We start from the raw sequence: 16,858 nt of genomic DNA on the forward strand, positions 1-16,858 counted from the left end.
CTGGCTTTGGATCCTTACTTAGCATTCAATCCTTGACTCTGGGCAAAAAGATCTGGAGCTCCTGCTGGAGAGATGGAGCACTAGGTGAAGTCTTTGGCCAGTTTTCCTGTATATATTTATGGAAAGCTGCCAGTTCATGATCTGACATTGCATAATACCATCCATAAATTAACATTAAGGGACCATCGTCCAGGTTTTAGATCTCTGAGGCAGTAGTTGTCTCTGTGTTAGGGCAGTGTTCTTTTGCTTGTTCTAAAAATGTCCACATAACCCCAATACTTTTTAAGGACATAGCCTGTCTCAGGCTTAAGAATGATTCCTTTTGAGTATCTGTCATTAGCTGGAGCTCCCTGTCAGGTGCTGTCCCTTCTGGTTGGCCACGAGAGCCCTGGACCAAAAGGTTGGGGCTGGCTGCTTAGCAGTATTCAGAGGGAAGTTGAGCCTCTTCTTTCTCTGGGAGATGCAAGGGCCATGCTTCTACAGCCGGGTGGTTCCAAGTATTTTGGGGCAATGTGGGAATTGGATTACAGTGAACTACAACAACTCTAGTGACTCTGTATTGCAGGCTCTGGGCACCATTTCCTGTCACTGGTCTTGAGGATAGGAGGGATCCACCTACCAGTTCTAAAAGAACTCAGATTGGCCTTGGGTGGAGAGGTATACTTAGCACTTGAGCAGTTTTAGCATCTATGAAGTTATCTATAACTCTGGAACTGATCAGGACCCACAGGTGTGTGTGTGTGTGTGTGTGTGTGATTGGCTGGGCCCTTTCTATCGTATGTAATGCTATTTGTGCTTGGAAGTGCAGGAAGGACCCATGTGTCCTGGATCAGGTTTCTGTTGAGGGCTAGGAAGTGGCTCCAGATCCCAGCACATGATTAGTGCCCAGCCGCATTCCCTAGACCACCCGGGTTCACCCATTTTCAGACTCATTGCATGTCGAGGTTTGCAATAGGCAAATGGTGAGTGCGTATCCTGATGCGCTCCAATAAAAACTTAGATTATTGTGCTGTTGTCATTCTTCCTTCCAGGGTCAAGTGTCAGTGGCCTGATCAACCTGCATCTGTTCATAACTCCATCCCAGGATTTTCAGTGTAGGCTATGAGTGGCATGGTAGCATGTGTGCTCCATCTCTCTTCTTTTGCTCATGCAGACAGTTGTCACTGCGGAGCAACATGTTTATAAATGTATCCAAGCAGGTCAAGGTCTCCACTTGGGCTAGTTCATCTTTCACTTCCTCACTACAACCATGCAGAAAATGATGCAGTGAGGCTATCAGCTGCAAGTTGCTGGAACTGGGCAGTAGATGAGGCTGCTAGCCCTTGCCCTTGCTTCATCAAGAAATGTCTGTAAGCAAGCACAATTAGGGTCACCTCAGACTGGAAAACATGTTTACTGGCAGGTGTTTCAGTCCATCAGCTTTAGGTTGCCTTATTCCAGGAGAGGGAGGCTCAGGCCATTGTTTCTCCAGTAAGCAAACAGATCACTTAATTTCACCCTGGCCTGGTCATGGGATGTACTTGGGGTCTCAGCAAGAAAGGGAGATGGCGTTGGCTCAGGAACCCCTGAACTGCTGGTGGTTCCCATTAAAATGTTCAGGTAACAGTACTGTGAGCTCAGTTCACAGGGTGTTGGCCCAGCCTCTGTCAGCAGCAAGGAATTTTCCTTTGACAGGGTGTCTGATTTCCCACTCGGAGCAGCACCCTTTGGGAGTGCAGCAGATGGTTCTTGGTTTGGAGTTTCATGACCTGCTTCTGTGGGTACAGTGCCCCATGGGGGCCAGTGGGTGGTGTTAGACCTGCCCCTTCTACAGTCCTCTTTTACAGAGAGGATTGAAAGTGGATCTGGGAAAACGGTAAGGGACCAAGGCATAAGTAGTCTCGTCTAGCAGTCACAGCTGGGCTGATATCTGACTACCAGGGGCAGACCTGGTTTACCCAGAGCTAGAGAAATAATGTGGACAGGGTCCATAAACAAGAGTCAGAGACAGAGATCAGAGGCAGTACCAGGTTGGAACTGAAAGGTAAGAGTCAGGGTTGATATCAGACTGGAGTCAGAGACCAGAGATCAGAGATGAGGGGAAGTCCAGCACAGTAAGGCTATGTCTACACTAGAGAGTTTTGTCAAAAAATTTTGTTGTGTCCACACTAAAAATGTGTTCTGTTGACAGTAACTTGACAGAACACGGCATTTTTGTTGCAGACTTCTGCCTCTCCCCCATGAGGCCGAACGGCTTTCTCAACAGAATCTGTCTACAAAAAAGCCATGTGGATGTTCCAGGGCCCTCTGTTGACAGACAGGGCTTCTGGGTCACTTGGCAGCCCTGTCTCCTGTGCTTCCGGTTGTCTGTTCTGTTAAGAGAGTGGAAGGGCACGCTGGCCGCTCTCTGTTGACAGAGCAGATTGACAGAGAGATCTGCTTTCATGTGTGGCTGCAATCTGTCAACAGAAGTTTTGTTGGAAGTTATCTTCTGACAGTAACTTCTGCTGACAGATTGCTGTAGTGTAGACATAGCTTAACAGGTCGAGCCCTCTGAGATTGCCCAGACAACTTTCTGAGGCAACTCCAGAGGTTAAGTAGGGGCACTTGGCCAATCAGAGGTCTGCGGGTATTGTTACTCTGGATCTTCTAGGCAGTACTTCCTGACCTGCCTATTCTCCCTAATACTTCAGAGCTGTGCTTCTGTAGGGGCACTGTGGGACTATCAGCTTCCTCAGGCCCTGCAGACCCAGATTCTGGTCTCCAGGTCTTTACACTCAGCATCTCTATACTTTTCTAAGGAAAAGTGGCTTTAACATAAAGAGACGGTTCTTGGTTCTGTGCTCCAGATTTTGATCCAGACTTCTGTATAACAAATTCCAGATGTTGTAAAATTAAATACAGCACAGCCATGTCTCAGTGATGGAAAATGCCACTAATTTACCCACCCAGCAGGATGAACTGTTGCAAATGCCAAGTCAATATATTTGTTTTTCATAACTGCACCATCTTTATACATGAATGAGTTGTCTCAGACACTGTAATATATGAAACTCTTTTCCAAGCATGCTGTAAGCTCTTCACTCTTCCCACAGCATGATTAAATCAATTGTAGCTTACAGTAAACATAGGTTCCACAGTCACACACTGTACAAAGGATAGTTTAGATTAATAGAAATGCCAGTGTTAGGCAGAGTCCTTGTTGCCTGGTTTCCTTTAAATGTCATTGTAAAAATCCCTAAATTCCTTTAACTTTTACTTTGAATTACAAACATTTCTTCCTGGTATCCAAACATTGCTCTAAAGTTAAAGTACAAATAGATCTGGGTGGGTATCAGGCCAGCAAAGTTTTTGCCAAAATCGGAATTTTGAATTTTATGTAACCCAACCCCCCCCACAAAAAAAAAACCAAACATCTAATTTCATTAGCATTTGAATGCAAGTAGTTTGGGTTGAAATGTTATTGTTATTTTTAGTAATAATTTTAAGACAAGGATTTTTTTAAATATAATTTGTATAGTATTTTAACAGTCAGATTCACAGCCCATTTAAGTTGATGGAAAGATTCGTTCATTAGGATCAGACGTGAAAAAGAATGTGGGCTCCTCAATGCCAAAACCACTAGAAACTGTCCAATAAAGTATAATAGAGATAAAGGGTCCAATTTCAGCAGTGCTATGTACCCACAACCCAGCTTAAACTTAATATGAGCTGCAGATGCTTGGCACTTCTGAAACTCAGGGTCAAAGTCGTTAAGAGGGTTTTAGAAATCTTTAGAAATATCATCATTTTTATTAAAGTCTCTTAGACATTTTCATATTGGAAAAAGGACTTCAAAACTCATCTAGCAGCTGCGACAAAATGACAGCTTTTTAAATGAAAATTCATCTGCAGCTCAACTACCAAGGTTCTGTTTTATACTGGAGTGAAGTGTTCCTAGCTAGTTGGAGCACAGTGCAAGATTTTATGATTTCCTACTATTTAATTCTATAGTTTAAAACATTTATCATTTCTTACAGACAGCAGATTTTATCGTTAAGCCTTGATAAATGAGCACTGCGTATCTAAAACTAGATGGAAAACTTGTGGCAACATCCACCATGGAAGGAAAAGGCAGATACAATAATGGCTGCAATGCTGCTTTTTGGCAGGTGAACTGAAGCTGACGCTTACAGCCGTCTTGATATAGACAAGCTGGTAGTCTGCTGAAACACTCTTGAGGTCTGTGGAGAAAATACCATCAGGAAATGAACTGTTTCCACTAGTGTGCTGCATTCTGAACTCTTTCCTCATTTTTAACTCTGGAAATATGCCAATTGAGGTCAACATCATGTGCCCGTTTAGCATTTGGCCCCATGTCAGGGTCTTAAGTTGTTCTCTTTCTCAAGATAGTCATAGGGGCTAAGTCTACACTAGAGTGTTTTGCCGACAAAAAACAAGATTTCATGGACAAAACTCTTGGAGTCTCTACACACAAACATGTTTTGTCAACAAAACTTGGCACTTCTGCTGACAGCATTCTGCCTCTCTGCAATGAGGAATAATGCCTTCTGTCGACAGCTTCTGTTGACAAAAAAGCTGTATAGGTGCTCCTGGGGGCCCTCTGTCAACAGACAGGGCTTCCAATTCACTGGGCAGCCCTGTTTGCTGAGCTTCCAGGTGGCCATTCGGTTGAGAGAGTGGCTGGGCATTCTGGCCTCTCTCTGTTGACAGAGCTGATTTCTCTTTTGATCTGCTTTTTTGTGTGGACGTGATTGGTCGACAGAAGTTTTTCTGGAAGATGTCTTCTGACAGTAACTTCTGTTGACAGATTGCTGCGGTGTAGATGTAGTCAGGGTGTTTATGGTTCAGTTAAAAATATAGAGAACTAGAGAGACAGATCGAGCAAGTGAGAGACAATAAAAAGGGTGCGGCTGATTTAGAGAGAGAGAGAACTTTAGGTCCCATTCTTTCATCCACTGAACTCAGAGAAAATTTTGCTCTTCATTTCATTAGAAGATTCAGACCCTTAGTCTTTCAGACAGGCTGTTTTAAATACCTTGAAGGATAAACTAAAATTTGATTATAATTCAGCTAGTAAGGGGAGTGAGACATAAAGAGGCATAGGCAAGGCCTTTGTCAAAAGCTGGATCTAAATTCTGCAGCAAGACTGTGCAAAAATCTGCAGAATATTGAAAATTTGAGAGCAGAACAAAAGATGGGATTTGCTGCCAAATAAGTGATCCATTAAATACAATAAGGCTCTGTTTACTTCTTGTTTTTGAAACATGCCTGTTATTTTGAAATATTTTTCCAAAATAATAGGTGCACTATTTTGGCATCCTGGTAGTACTCATTGCAGGAGGAGTAAGGGATGCCTCAAAACATCACTTTATTTTGGCATTTGGCGTTGTTTAGACAAGCCCCAAATGCTGAAATAGACTATTTAAAAGTACACTAGAAATAAGGTACGCAATTTGTGTAGCACAAATTGTGCAGCTTATTTCACATTTAGGCTTTCAAGTAGACATAGCCTAAGTGATAGTATTGTACACTTGCAGCTGTAACTCCATAAAATCTTCCCTTTCTTACTTTAGCCAAAGTTGCTGCAGAACTTTCAGTTTGTCACAAAGTACCCATAACTGTACTGAAGAAATAGTTCATGAGAAAACTGAGGAAACAAAAACTGGTGAAGATTGGGTAGGGAATAAGATAAGTCTTTTGGTACCTGGGAAGGATTGGGAAAATGAGAAATAGTATATAATTCAGACTGTGCTGCAATGCAAGGGTCACAGTTCAGACTGTGCAGCTTTAATAGTGACATTTGCTAGACTGAATTGCTTAGGTATGCAGCCCAAATGTTGCGTAAACACTTTTTAAAAAAAATTCATATACAGTAGATTGCCTATATATTGCTATGAATTCACTTTCATCTGGGTTATTAGTTGTATCTTATAAATGCCTATTGCAAAAATAGGTTATTATGGTAGTCTTACTCTTCCAATTTTTCTTTTAAAGTAGTGGAAATGATAATCTTATTTCTAACATGATCACTCAGTATTAGCAAACTTTCAAAATACTTCCTTAAAAGTCAGTACAGTATAATCATTGGTTTTATGTTAGTTCGGCCACACACAGTTTCCAAATCACTAACCAGAAGTGTTTTCAGTTCTCACAGATTTCATTCTGGCAGGGTATTTTCTAAATAGTAATTAAGGTTTGATTCAGGAAAGCACTTAAGTATTTAACTTTAAATATATGTGTAAATCCTGCTGACCTTGTCTACAGGACAAGTATATTCTTATGTGATTTTCTGAACTAGGGCTTAAGGAAGTAATGATTCACTAATTATGTTCAGAGAGAGGGAAGCAAAAGCAGAGAGACATGTAGCAAGAATTGAAGGAGGATGGTATGCACGTCTGAGATATACTGCTGCCTCCAGGAGTCTGTGGGAAGCTCCATATACCCACAGTGGGGTGTGAGATTTCTGTGGGGTCCTCAGGAAAAGTTGGGAAGTTAACTGATCACTGAAGCTCTTCCTTGGAGAGTTAGGGAACATCCAAGGTATTTGTGCATAAGTTAATTTTCCTGGAAATAATAAACTCTGCTCCATGTCCATGCCCCTGGAGATACAGTACATATTATACAGTTAAAATGTTCAAGGTTATAGGCCACAGTCCTAGGAAAAAGGAGGGTGTAGCGTCAGAAATGTAGGGCTGAAGGGGACCTTCAGTGATCATCTCGTCCATCCCCCAGTGCTGTGGCAGGACGAAGTAAACCTAAACCATTCCAGACAGAACAAAAAAGCAGTCAAGCAGTACTTTAAAGACTAACAAAAAAAATTTATTAGGTGAGCTTTCATGGGACAGACCCACTTCTTCAGATCATAGCCAGACCAGAACAGACTCAACATTTAAGGCACAGAGAACCAAAAACAGTAATCAAGGTTGACAAATCAGAAAAAAAATGATCAAGATGAGCAAATCAGAGAGTAGAGGGGCAGAAGCGGTGGGGGGGAGGAGTTAAGAATTAAATCACGCCAAGTATGCAAACGAGCCCCTATAGTGACTCAGAAAATTCCCATCCCAGTTCAAACCACATGTTAATGTGTCGAATTTGAATATAAAACAGAGTTCGGCAGTCTCTCTTTCAAGAGTATTGTGAAAATTCTTCTTCAGTAACACAAAACTCTTAAGTCATTAACAGAATGGCCCACTCCATTAAAATGCTGGCTAACAGGTTTGTGGATCAGGAGTGTTTTTATGACTGTTTTGTGCCCATTAACTCTTTGTCAAAGGGAGTCAACTTCCCCCTGTCCCTTTCTGCCCCTCTACTCTCTGATTTGCTCACCTTGATCATTTTTTTTCTGATTTGTCAACCTTGATTACTGTTTTTCGTTCTCTGTACCTTAAATATTGAGTCTGTTCTGGTCTGTATATGGTCTGAAGAAGTGGGTCTGTCTCACGAAAGCTCATCACCTAATAAATTATTTTGCTAATCTTTAAAGTGCTGCTTGACTGCTTTTTTGTTTTGATAGTTTATAGACTAGCACGGCTCCCTCTCTGTTACCATTCCAGACAGGTGTTTGTCCAACCTGCTCTAAAAATCCTCCAGTATGGAGATTCTGTAACTGCCTTTATTAATTTGTTGCCGTACCTAACTATCCTTAGAGTAAAAAAGCTTTATTTTCTTTCTTAAAACTTACCAGAAATCTCTCTTGATGCCCAAGACCAATCCATTTACTTCTTGTGCTGCCTTCCATGGACATGGAGAACAACTGATCACCATCAAGGGGGCCAACAGACTTGCTGGGCCCCTGGGCAAGTTGTGTATGTGTGTGTGGGGAGGGGGAATGCTCTGCCCTGTGAGAAGGGGTGGGGCCGCTGGCGAAAGCAGTGGGGCAGAGGAGCTAGCCTCTTCCTTCCAACCCACCAATGGCCCTTGGAGCTCGGACAGCAATTTAAAAGGCTTGGGGCTTTAGTCACTACTGCTGCTGCCACAGTAGTAGTGGTGGCAGTGGGGAGCCTGGGCCTTTTTGAATTCCCTGTCCCTCAGGGCAGTTGCCCTTTTTGCCACCCCTCTTGGTGGGCCCAATCACTTTCCTCCTTGCAACAGCCCTCAACATGTTGGAAGACTATTAGCTATACCCCGAATCTTCTGTTTACGACTAAGCATAGCTAATTTTTTAACCTGTAAATACATACGGGACTTTTTTGGACACGTAATATATAACTTGGCTCTATTATTATCTATATTCACACCCCACAGGATAGTTAGGGGGCACTGGCAGAGGACCAGGCTAGCTGCTCAGTTTGAGCCCAAGGGGACAAGGTGGGTTTGATTTTGGGTAGCTAGCCTAAGCCTCTACTGGTGTTGCAGTGTCCACATGGTTATTTTCAACACACTCATGTAAAGTCTGTTTATCCTGGCTGGAAGGTTTGCTCACTGCTGCAGTGTAGGTCTGAAGCAGAACTGCTGGAACTTTGTTTTCTAACTTGGTTGACAAACATCAGCATTGCAACTATTGTCAGTCTTTTGAAAAGAGTTAGTCCTCACTCAGTTTCAAAAATTAATACCATCACTCTGTTTTAGCTTGTGAGCACAGAGTTCTCCAGGATTACTCTATGAGGGATAGCTCAGGGGTTTGCACGTTGGCCTGCTAAACCCAGGGTTGTGAGTTTAATTGTTGAGGAGGCCATTTAGGGATTGGGGCAAATAGATGTCAGGGATGGTGCCTGGTCCTGCCAAGAGGGCAGGGCACTGGACTAGATGATCTCTTGAGGTCCCTTCCAGCTCTAGCAGGTGCATGTGTGTAACATTTCCTACCCAATGGGTCTGCCTCATTTCAGCTCTATTATAGCCTCTTCATCCTTTGTAGAATTTCACCTTTACTTATGGCATTACTTGTCACTTAGACATAAAACAACAAAGCTCTCCTTTCATTGTATGCTAGTTCTTCTGTTGCCTATATTTATCTTTGTTCTGCATATCAGAGCCTGCTACTTGTGATGCAGAATAAGCCTATGCTTCAGTTTCAAATCTTGAGGCTCCAATTGGCAGCATTTAAGTATAATTATGGCTAAGCCCTAGCCTCTATTTCCCACACATTGCACCAGAGTCTTATCTAAAGGAAGAAGCGGAAATCCACGTTTTTGAGAGGCTGTCACATTTATTGTTTCACTTTCAGACGTTTAAAAAGACCTGTCAGAATCCTGAACCCTAACTATGAGGCTCTGCATTGACTAAGCAATAAGCAAAATTAAATTAAACACACACATTGAAGGCTTAATTTTCTAGCTACCTAATTTGGTAAACACCCATATTTTGGGTAAAAATTTAAGTGTTTCGCTGGTCTGAAATCCACCCCATCCCCTTTGAGAGAAAACTTGCCTGGTCTTTATAAGTTCCCCGGTTATCAGGGGCAGCTGTATTAAGGGACTCACGACTCTGTAGGATACAGCTGTTCTTTTTCTGCTTTCCTAGCTGAAGGAAAGATTTGTACATTGGGTTTAATCTCCCTTTTCAGCAAGTGGTCATCTCAGTTTCCTGAAGACCTGTACTACCATAATCAGATTTGGTGACTTTCTCTGCATGGTGAAATCTACATCACATTGCTGGTTGTCTCGGTGTGAGAAACATATTGTTAAATTGATGGACAGCATTATCTTGTTGAGAGACACTCTACTGCTGATACAGCTACTGCTGCTTGTTGGGAATGGTGTGATTATGCTTATGGGAAAGCTCTCTCCTGCTGGCATAGGGTAGCTATGGGATGCCTGGCAGAGTTACAGCTGTCAGGTCAGTAGGGTAGACTAGCCTTAACAGAGAAAGAGCCAGGTTGATTAGCGTTTCCTTTTGGGGCCACTGAGAACTTCTACCATCTGTCACAGTTATCTACATTTATTCAATAATACAAGGGAATAAAGCTCTTTCTTGAAAAGGGTATTGTGTATTTCTCTACTCAAATATGGAACTTATGACTTAGCTCTGTAGGTATGGTGGGAAATCTAAATTCATTTAAATTATGGAAGTCTAATTTTTCATTTTCCTTAGGATAAAGTACTGCAGTCTCTCTCTAATGCACATATCTTTAATGGGAGTTATAAGTGTGCACTCTGCTATCGCTCATGCTATTGATTTTTATTTTAAATCCTTACAGTTCCTTATGTCATATTTGGCATAGTATATGGTCAGCCAGAGAAGCCATTTTGTAGATTTCTAAAAGCATTTTCTTCTTTTGCAATTATTATTCAGCAGGAATTACAAATTTCTGGCTTACAGTTTGTAGCGTAATTTTGTTTCACTCTGGTAAGTAACACTTAGCTAGAGTTTCTAATGACATTACAGTGAAACAGACTGTAAACATGACACTGCTGAAAACACAAATATGCAGGGGAAGAGAAATCTTTTAATAAATCTCAAATATGTATTCATGAGAATCGAGTCTATTCCCTCATTTTGAAACTTAGAGGTTTCTTTGTCTTCAGCTGCATTTAACTGCAAAGTGAAAATTTTAAGGTAGAGATCGGACAAACCTGGATGTTCCTGAACACTTGTAGAAATTAGATCTTGAGCTACAGTGATGTGGGCCTGTCTCTCTCATTAATGCTAAGATGAATGGGATACTTCACAATCTTTTTGTAATATTGTTTCAAGTTTTTTGTCTGCATTCCTAATAAGCTGAAATTCCATGTTAACTTTACAGTGAACATTAAACTTCACTCAGTGAAATTCAAGCATATTTTTCCAATAAATATGCTCAGACCTACCTGAACGCAATAATAACAGTGACTAAAATGGAGTATCCCTGCCCTTGACAAGGGCTTGAATGTATAAAACCAGACTTTCAAAAGCGTGCATGCAAGGAACATGAATATTGGCCTGCATAATTACTGTTTGTGCCATCAACTGCAGTAATGGACAATTGCGTGTGGAGATTCTCTCCAAGACCTTTTCAACCCAATTTATCAAGAACACATTGTTCACTTCTGGGAGAACACCTAATTCAGCTCCTTGGAATCCAAAATACACAGTTCATCTCCAGGTTTTGTCACTCTTATTGCTTTATTTGGCATATCGCAAAGCTAAACTGAGTTGATCAGACTCAAGCATAAAGGGTGAACATAGGGCATACCACATATATGCAAGGTTACATGGAAACCCTCTTTCTTTATATGTAGTGTTGTAGCCATGTCAACCCCAGGATAGGAGACAAGGCAGTTACGGAATATCTTTGATTGGCCCAACTTCTAATGGTGAAAGAAGTAAGCTATAGAGCTTACACAGAGCTCTTTTTCAGGGCTGTGTAACTTGAAAGCATGCCTCTCTCACCACCAGAAGCTGGCCCAATAAAATGTTACCTTGCCCACCTTGTCTTGCTTTATATACTTCTACACATTACATTGTATCATGGATTTTTGGATTGGCTTAGTTACTTTGCAGGAACTGATCCCCATGCAGTGTGCTCTGTCCATGAATTGTCCATTCCCGACCTACTCTCTACTTCATTTCTATGTTCCTAACTTATCCTGCCACCTGCTAGTAAATTGTTCCCTGGGGGTTCGTCTACACTAGCAAGTATATTCGAAATTAGGATCGAAAGACCAAGTTCTTTCGAAAGAAGCCATGGAGCATCTACACTGACATGCTGCTCCTTCGAAATTAAGTTTGTAAGAACCCTCCCATTCTTTCGAAGTCGGTCCTCCATTCCCAGGATGGGAAAAGTGCCCTCTTTCGAAAGATAATTTCGAAAGAGTGCACATGTAGACACTCCACAGCCCACTTTTTCGAAAGAGAGGGTCCTCCATGGCTGCAATCAGCTGGCAGGCGGCGGTGCCACTCACAGCACAAGCGGAGCTCTATGGCTCCAACGTCCGGCTGCCATTCAGCATGCAGGCTCCCAGGAGCCCTCAGGCAGGAAGCTGAGAGCATGCAGGTGGCAGGGGGCCCACACTGCTGCTCACACAGCTCCCAGCCACGATGAAGCCACAGCACCTCTGGCACCATGACCAGCAGCCGGGTCTCCCGCCCATCCCAGCGGCCATCCAGAGACCGGTGGGGGAGTCCTCCCAGGAGGGGAGGCAGCCCCCCCAGGTGTCGGGCCCCCTCCTGGACAGAAGACAAGCTGAAGGACCTCCTTGCCCCGTGGGAAGACGAGGAGGTCCTGCAGCAGATAAAGGTCCGGCGCCGGAACGCCACAGCATTTGAGCATCTGGCCAAGGGCCTCATCAGCCAGGGTCGCCCCACCTGGATCAGGTGAGGTCCAAGATCAAGGTCTAAGGGCTGCTGCATGTGGTGACCATAGAGCCCTGCAGGTGCTGCATCACACATCTCAACCCCTCAGCTGATGGCCACCATGGAGGACCCCGCTATGTCGAAGTAGCGGGACATGGATCGTTGAACGTCGAAGTAGGGCGCTATTCCCATCTTCTGATGGGGATAGCGATTTCGACATCTGGTAGCCTAATGTCGATTTCAGCTTCAAAGTAGTGCACGGCGCGTGTCCATTGGGCTGATTACTTCAAAATAGTCGGCTAGTGTAGACACGACTCATGTAGTGTATCTACAAGTCATAATCTAAAGCAGTTGTTCTCAACCTATGGCCAATCAGCAAACAGCTGCAACTAATGTGGTACCCTCAGGGATATACAGGTAGTGTATCTATTGTGTGGATGCAACCCCCATAGCACACGGAGAGCTGCTTATGCTGTGCACCATGGTAAATAGGTTGAGAAGCAGGACCTAAAACAATTTCTTTTTATTATTGTAAAATTAATCTCTTAATAAAGTTTGTTACATTTGTTTTGTATTCTGTATTCAATATACAGTATAACGTCTCAAGACCAGGGATTTTCTTCCAAATTGACAATGCTCATCTTACCACATATGTGGCACAGTAATTAACAACTGTTCTGCAAGGATCTATTTTTTTTTATTTTTGCTAGTAAAAATCCAGACAAATGACTGAATTGCGCAGTTTCAAGAATGTCTCATTTTACGTTATAAACCACCTATGGTCATCTTGATCTTATGAGGTTGTAACTCTATAGTATTGTATATTGAGCACAATCATTATCTCAGAGGTCTGTCTTATCTCTTACAATGTTGAAAACAAAAAATATATCCATAAGAGATAAAACAAAATGGACGTTTTGAAACTAAGAGAGGTATTAACAGTCTTCATATCTTTCCTTTTATAAATGCTGGATTATCTGTCTCTTACTGAACATTTTTATTGATTGGGGCTTGTAAAACCCTTTGCTTCTCTGCAAATACTACAAGGAGTTAAGACAGACTGCAGGCCGCCAATTTTGCTGGTGCATTAGCCTAGCACTCTTCCCTTTTGAGAGCCCTGAGAGCCCATACATCATACTCACACATATCTGTCAGACCTAATGGCCTAGAGGGTTCAGTTTCCTTTCAGATTGCACCACCAGGAACTCAGACAGTTTCTGCAAAGTGATCAAAATGGGAAAGGCATGTATTTGGAAGCAGGGCATATCATTACTTTAAGATTTTAAAGACTTAACATTTTTATATTGAGATTTATTTTAAAAAAATGTGTTTTGATTTTTTTTTGCAGAGGAAGAGACCAGATGAATACTCTGTATGTGGTGCAGTTATAACGTTGTAGTTCCCAGAACATTAGAGGGACAAGGTGGGTGAGGTAATACCTTTTTGGACCAAGTTCCATTGCGGAGAGATACAAGCTCACATAGAACTCTTCTTCTGAAAGCAGTTGACCTCAGAAAGACATTACCTCACCACTTTGTCTCTCTGCAAACAATGTTTAGTTATTGAAAACTGGAGATTGGCTACAACTTAATTATAGGTTGATATGTAAATTATAATTATCCTCTTTACATAGCAGTATAACACTACCTATTACCTGAAGCTATTCTGTCTACGACGTATTGAAATTGTAACTCTGGAGAATAATTTGTCATCATGCAAGCACCCAGACCTCCTTGCTTTTCATTTGGCTCCAAGAGAGCTAGAGAGAATTCTTCTAGCAGTACCTTGTTGTTGGAATGTGGCCACAGATCCATTTCCTTTCTCCCACTTCATTTTTTAGCAGGAGTTGACTTTCTTTCTGTTACTTAGTGCCTAAACGGTTACCACATCAATTTCTGGGTATTCTAAAGTGTATACCAACAAAGCCCCTTTGCAAGGATCACTGAGAGCTAACTATTGTCACAGAGGTAGCCGTGTTAGTCTGTATCTTCGAGAACAAGAAGAAGTTCTGTGGCACCTTGTAGACTAACAGATATTTTGGAGCACAAGCTTTCGTGGGCAAAGACCCGCTTCATCAGATACATGAGTGGGGGTGTGGTTTCAGAGGGGTATTTAAAGAATGGGGTCCCAGTACGAGGGAGGGCCAGAGCTGACAAGGTCTATTCAGTTAGGGTGGAAAAGGCCCATTATCAGTAGTGTGTATGAAGAAAGGAAAAAACAGGTCAGATCAGACAGGAGGATATGGCCCATTGTCTGTTGAATGTGGAGATGTTAACATCTAGGGCACAGAAGCTGCTTTTGTAAGGTGTGAGCCACTCCCAGGCTCTGTTTAATCCTTGGTTAATGGAGTCAACTTTGCAAGTAAATTGCAGCTCAGAGATTTCCCTCTCCATTTGACATTTGAAATGTCTTTCTTTGAGGACTGCTACTTTTAAATCTGTTACTGAGTGTCCAGGGAGATCGATGCCTGCCCCCCACAGTAATACTGCCTCTGCCAGCATGTAGAGCCACAGTCAGTGTACTTAGGTGATCACAATGAGTGTGTAAACACTCGTATGTTCAGCCTAACTGTCCTCCAGCAGCTATCCTACAATGCCACACACTGTCGTGAACTCCACTCAGAGCTGTCCCATCCATGGGATGAACTGATGTGGCCATCCCGGGCTCTGTGATTTTGGGGCCCCTGCAGCAGCCACCCTATGAATGGGTGGATTACCTGGGCCAGGGTGTGGGAGTGGTGGGTGGCAACAGCAGCAGGGGGTCACCTCCCTCGGCTTCCCCCCGACCCCGCACTCACCACACAGGTGGTGCAAATGGCAGGCTGCTCCATTCTGCCATGCCACACCTTCCAGACCGGCTTCTCTGCAGCAGAGGGAAATGGCCTCTGCTCCCTGCTGCCCATGGAGAAGCAGGGCAGTGGGCTGGGAAGGTGAGGCAGGGCAGGGCAGGCTGCTGCTTGCATCACCTGTGTGTTGAGTGTGGGGTGGGGGAAGGGGAGGTTACCTCCTGCTGCTGCCACTGCACACTGCCTCAGGTAATCCCCAGCCCAGTGGGTCAGGGAGAGGGTAAGGGGACAAGGTCAGGGCAGAGCAGAGCAGGGCTGGTGCCTGGAGCATATGGAGGAAGGTTGCCCTGAGTCTTGCACCAGGAGCACTTGGGGGAAGGTTGCCCCAGATCTTGTTTCTCCTCTCCCCACCAGGAATGGCCCTGACTCCACTGACCAGGGTTCACAGAGCCCAGAATCCCACCTTCTCCAACTTCCCTTTAAAGCCCTGTGCATTTTTGAGATTCTTTTTTCTCATTGCCCAGCTTGGTGAGTGCACCTTATGGCTCTCCACTGTTAATTACAACTGCCCAGGTGACACATGCCAGATGTATTCACAGAGCAGACATGAGAGATTGGCTGTCCTGGGCTTGTGAGGAAGAGTCTATGCAGGCACAGCTCTGAGCCAGCTGTAGAAATGTCAAAATCTTCCAGCAGATTGCTCACTGGGCACAGGAGGAGGCATCTGTAAGGGACCAGCAGCAGCAGCACCACGAGAATGCCATGGAGCTGTGGCAGGCTTACCCGAACACCACGGAGGCTGAGAAGGGATTCAGTGCGAAGCTGTGGAACTGATGATTTTACAAAATGCTGTATTCTGTACTTGGCAGAGGCCCACCTTGACACACCACATCACTCTGAGTCACAAGCCTCCTGCCATGAATAGCAAAGAGAAGGCGATGGTAGATGAGGTGGAGGAAGAGGAACGTAGGGACAGGCAACACTGTGGCCCAGGTACACAGTGAGTCAGGACTTGTTTTTAACACCACCTCAGTCCAGGCAGTCCCACAAATATAGCATGCATGAGCCCAGTGTAGGGAAAGGAACCTTGGGTAAGTGTGTGGCTAAATTTTAAGTTACTGGTGTTCCCCCCGCACCCAAAGTAGCAGGACACATCTTTTTATTTTTCATTAATTTGCTCATGCCAGAAGAGGCTTTGGTACAACCAAGAGAGGTGGATTTGCCCTCCTTTTTTCATTCTCCCAGTGTCTACAGATGGGCAGGGGCCCCATGGGGAGCAGTTAGCAGACAGATCAAAGTAAGTTATGAAGCAAACAAAACAAAAAACATGTCAGTTAAGCTTAATATTTATGTACAATTTCTTACCCTGAAAGTAGTTCTAATAATCTTTTTTTCATGAGCCAGGCAGACTCCAACCTCGGCTTGATCCTTCACCCTGTACAGTCTTAGACATTCTCAGCAAGGATGTGGGTGGTAAGCAGTGAATGTTCCAGTGTCCAGCAATTGTTCCTGTTGCTTTCCTGCTTATAAATAGCTTTTGCCTAAGGTTACAACTTTTGAGTTCAGCTTCAACTCTTTCATGCTCTCATGAAAAAGTACCACATCCAAAATGGCTTCCAGCATCAAGTGACCTGGCCACATGTCTTGGCAGGACCAACCTGTACTCCAGGCTTACAGGAAAAGCAAGACTATTTAAAGACCATTGTCATGAGTACTGGCCCATTAAGTTCCTTGAGTACTGCTAATGGCCCTCATCAGCACATCTGGCTATATAAAAACAGAAAAGCAGTCAAGTAGCACTTTAAAGACTAACCAAATAATTTATTAGGTGATGAGCTTTCATGGGACAGACCCACTTTTTGTCCCACAAAAGCTCATCAC

This window comes from Carettochelys insculpta, chromosome 1, assembly GCF_033958435.1.
Source record: "Carettochelys insculpta isolate YL-2023 chromosome 1, ASM3395843v1, whole genome shotgun sequence".
Classification (NCBI taxonomy): Eukaryota; Metazoa; Chordata; order Testudines; family Carettochelyidae; genus Carettochelys; species Carettochelys insculpta.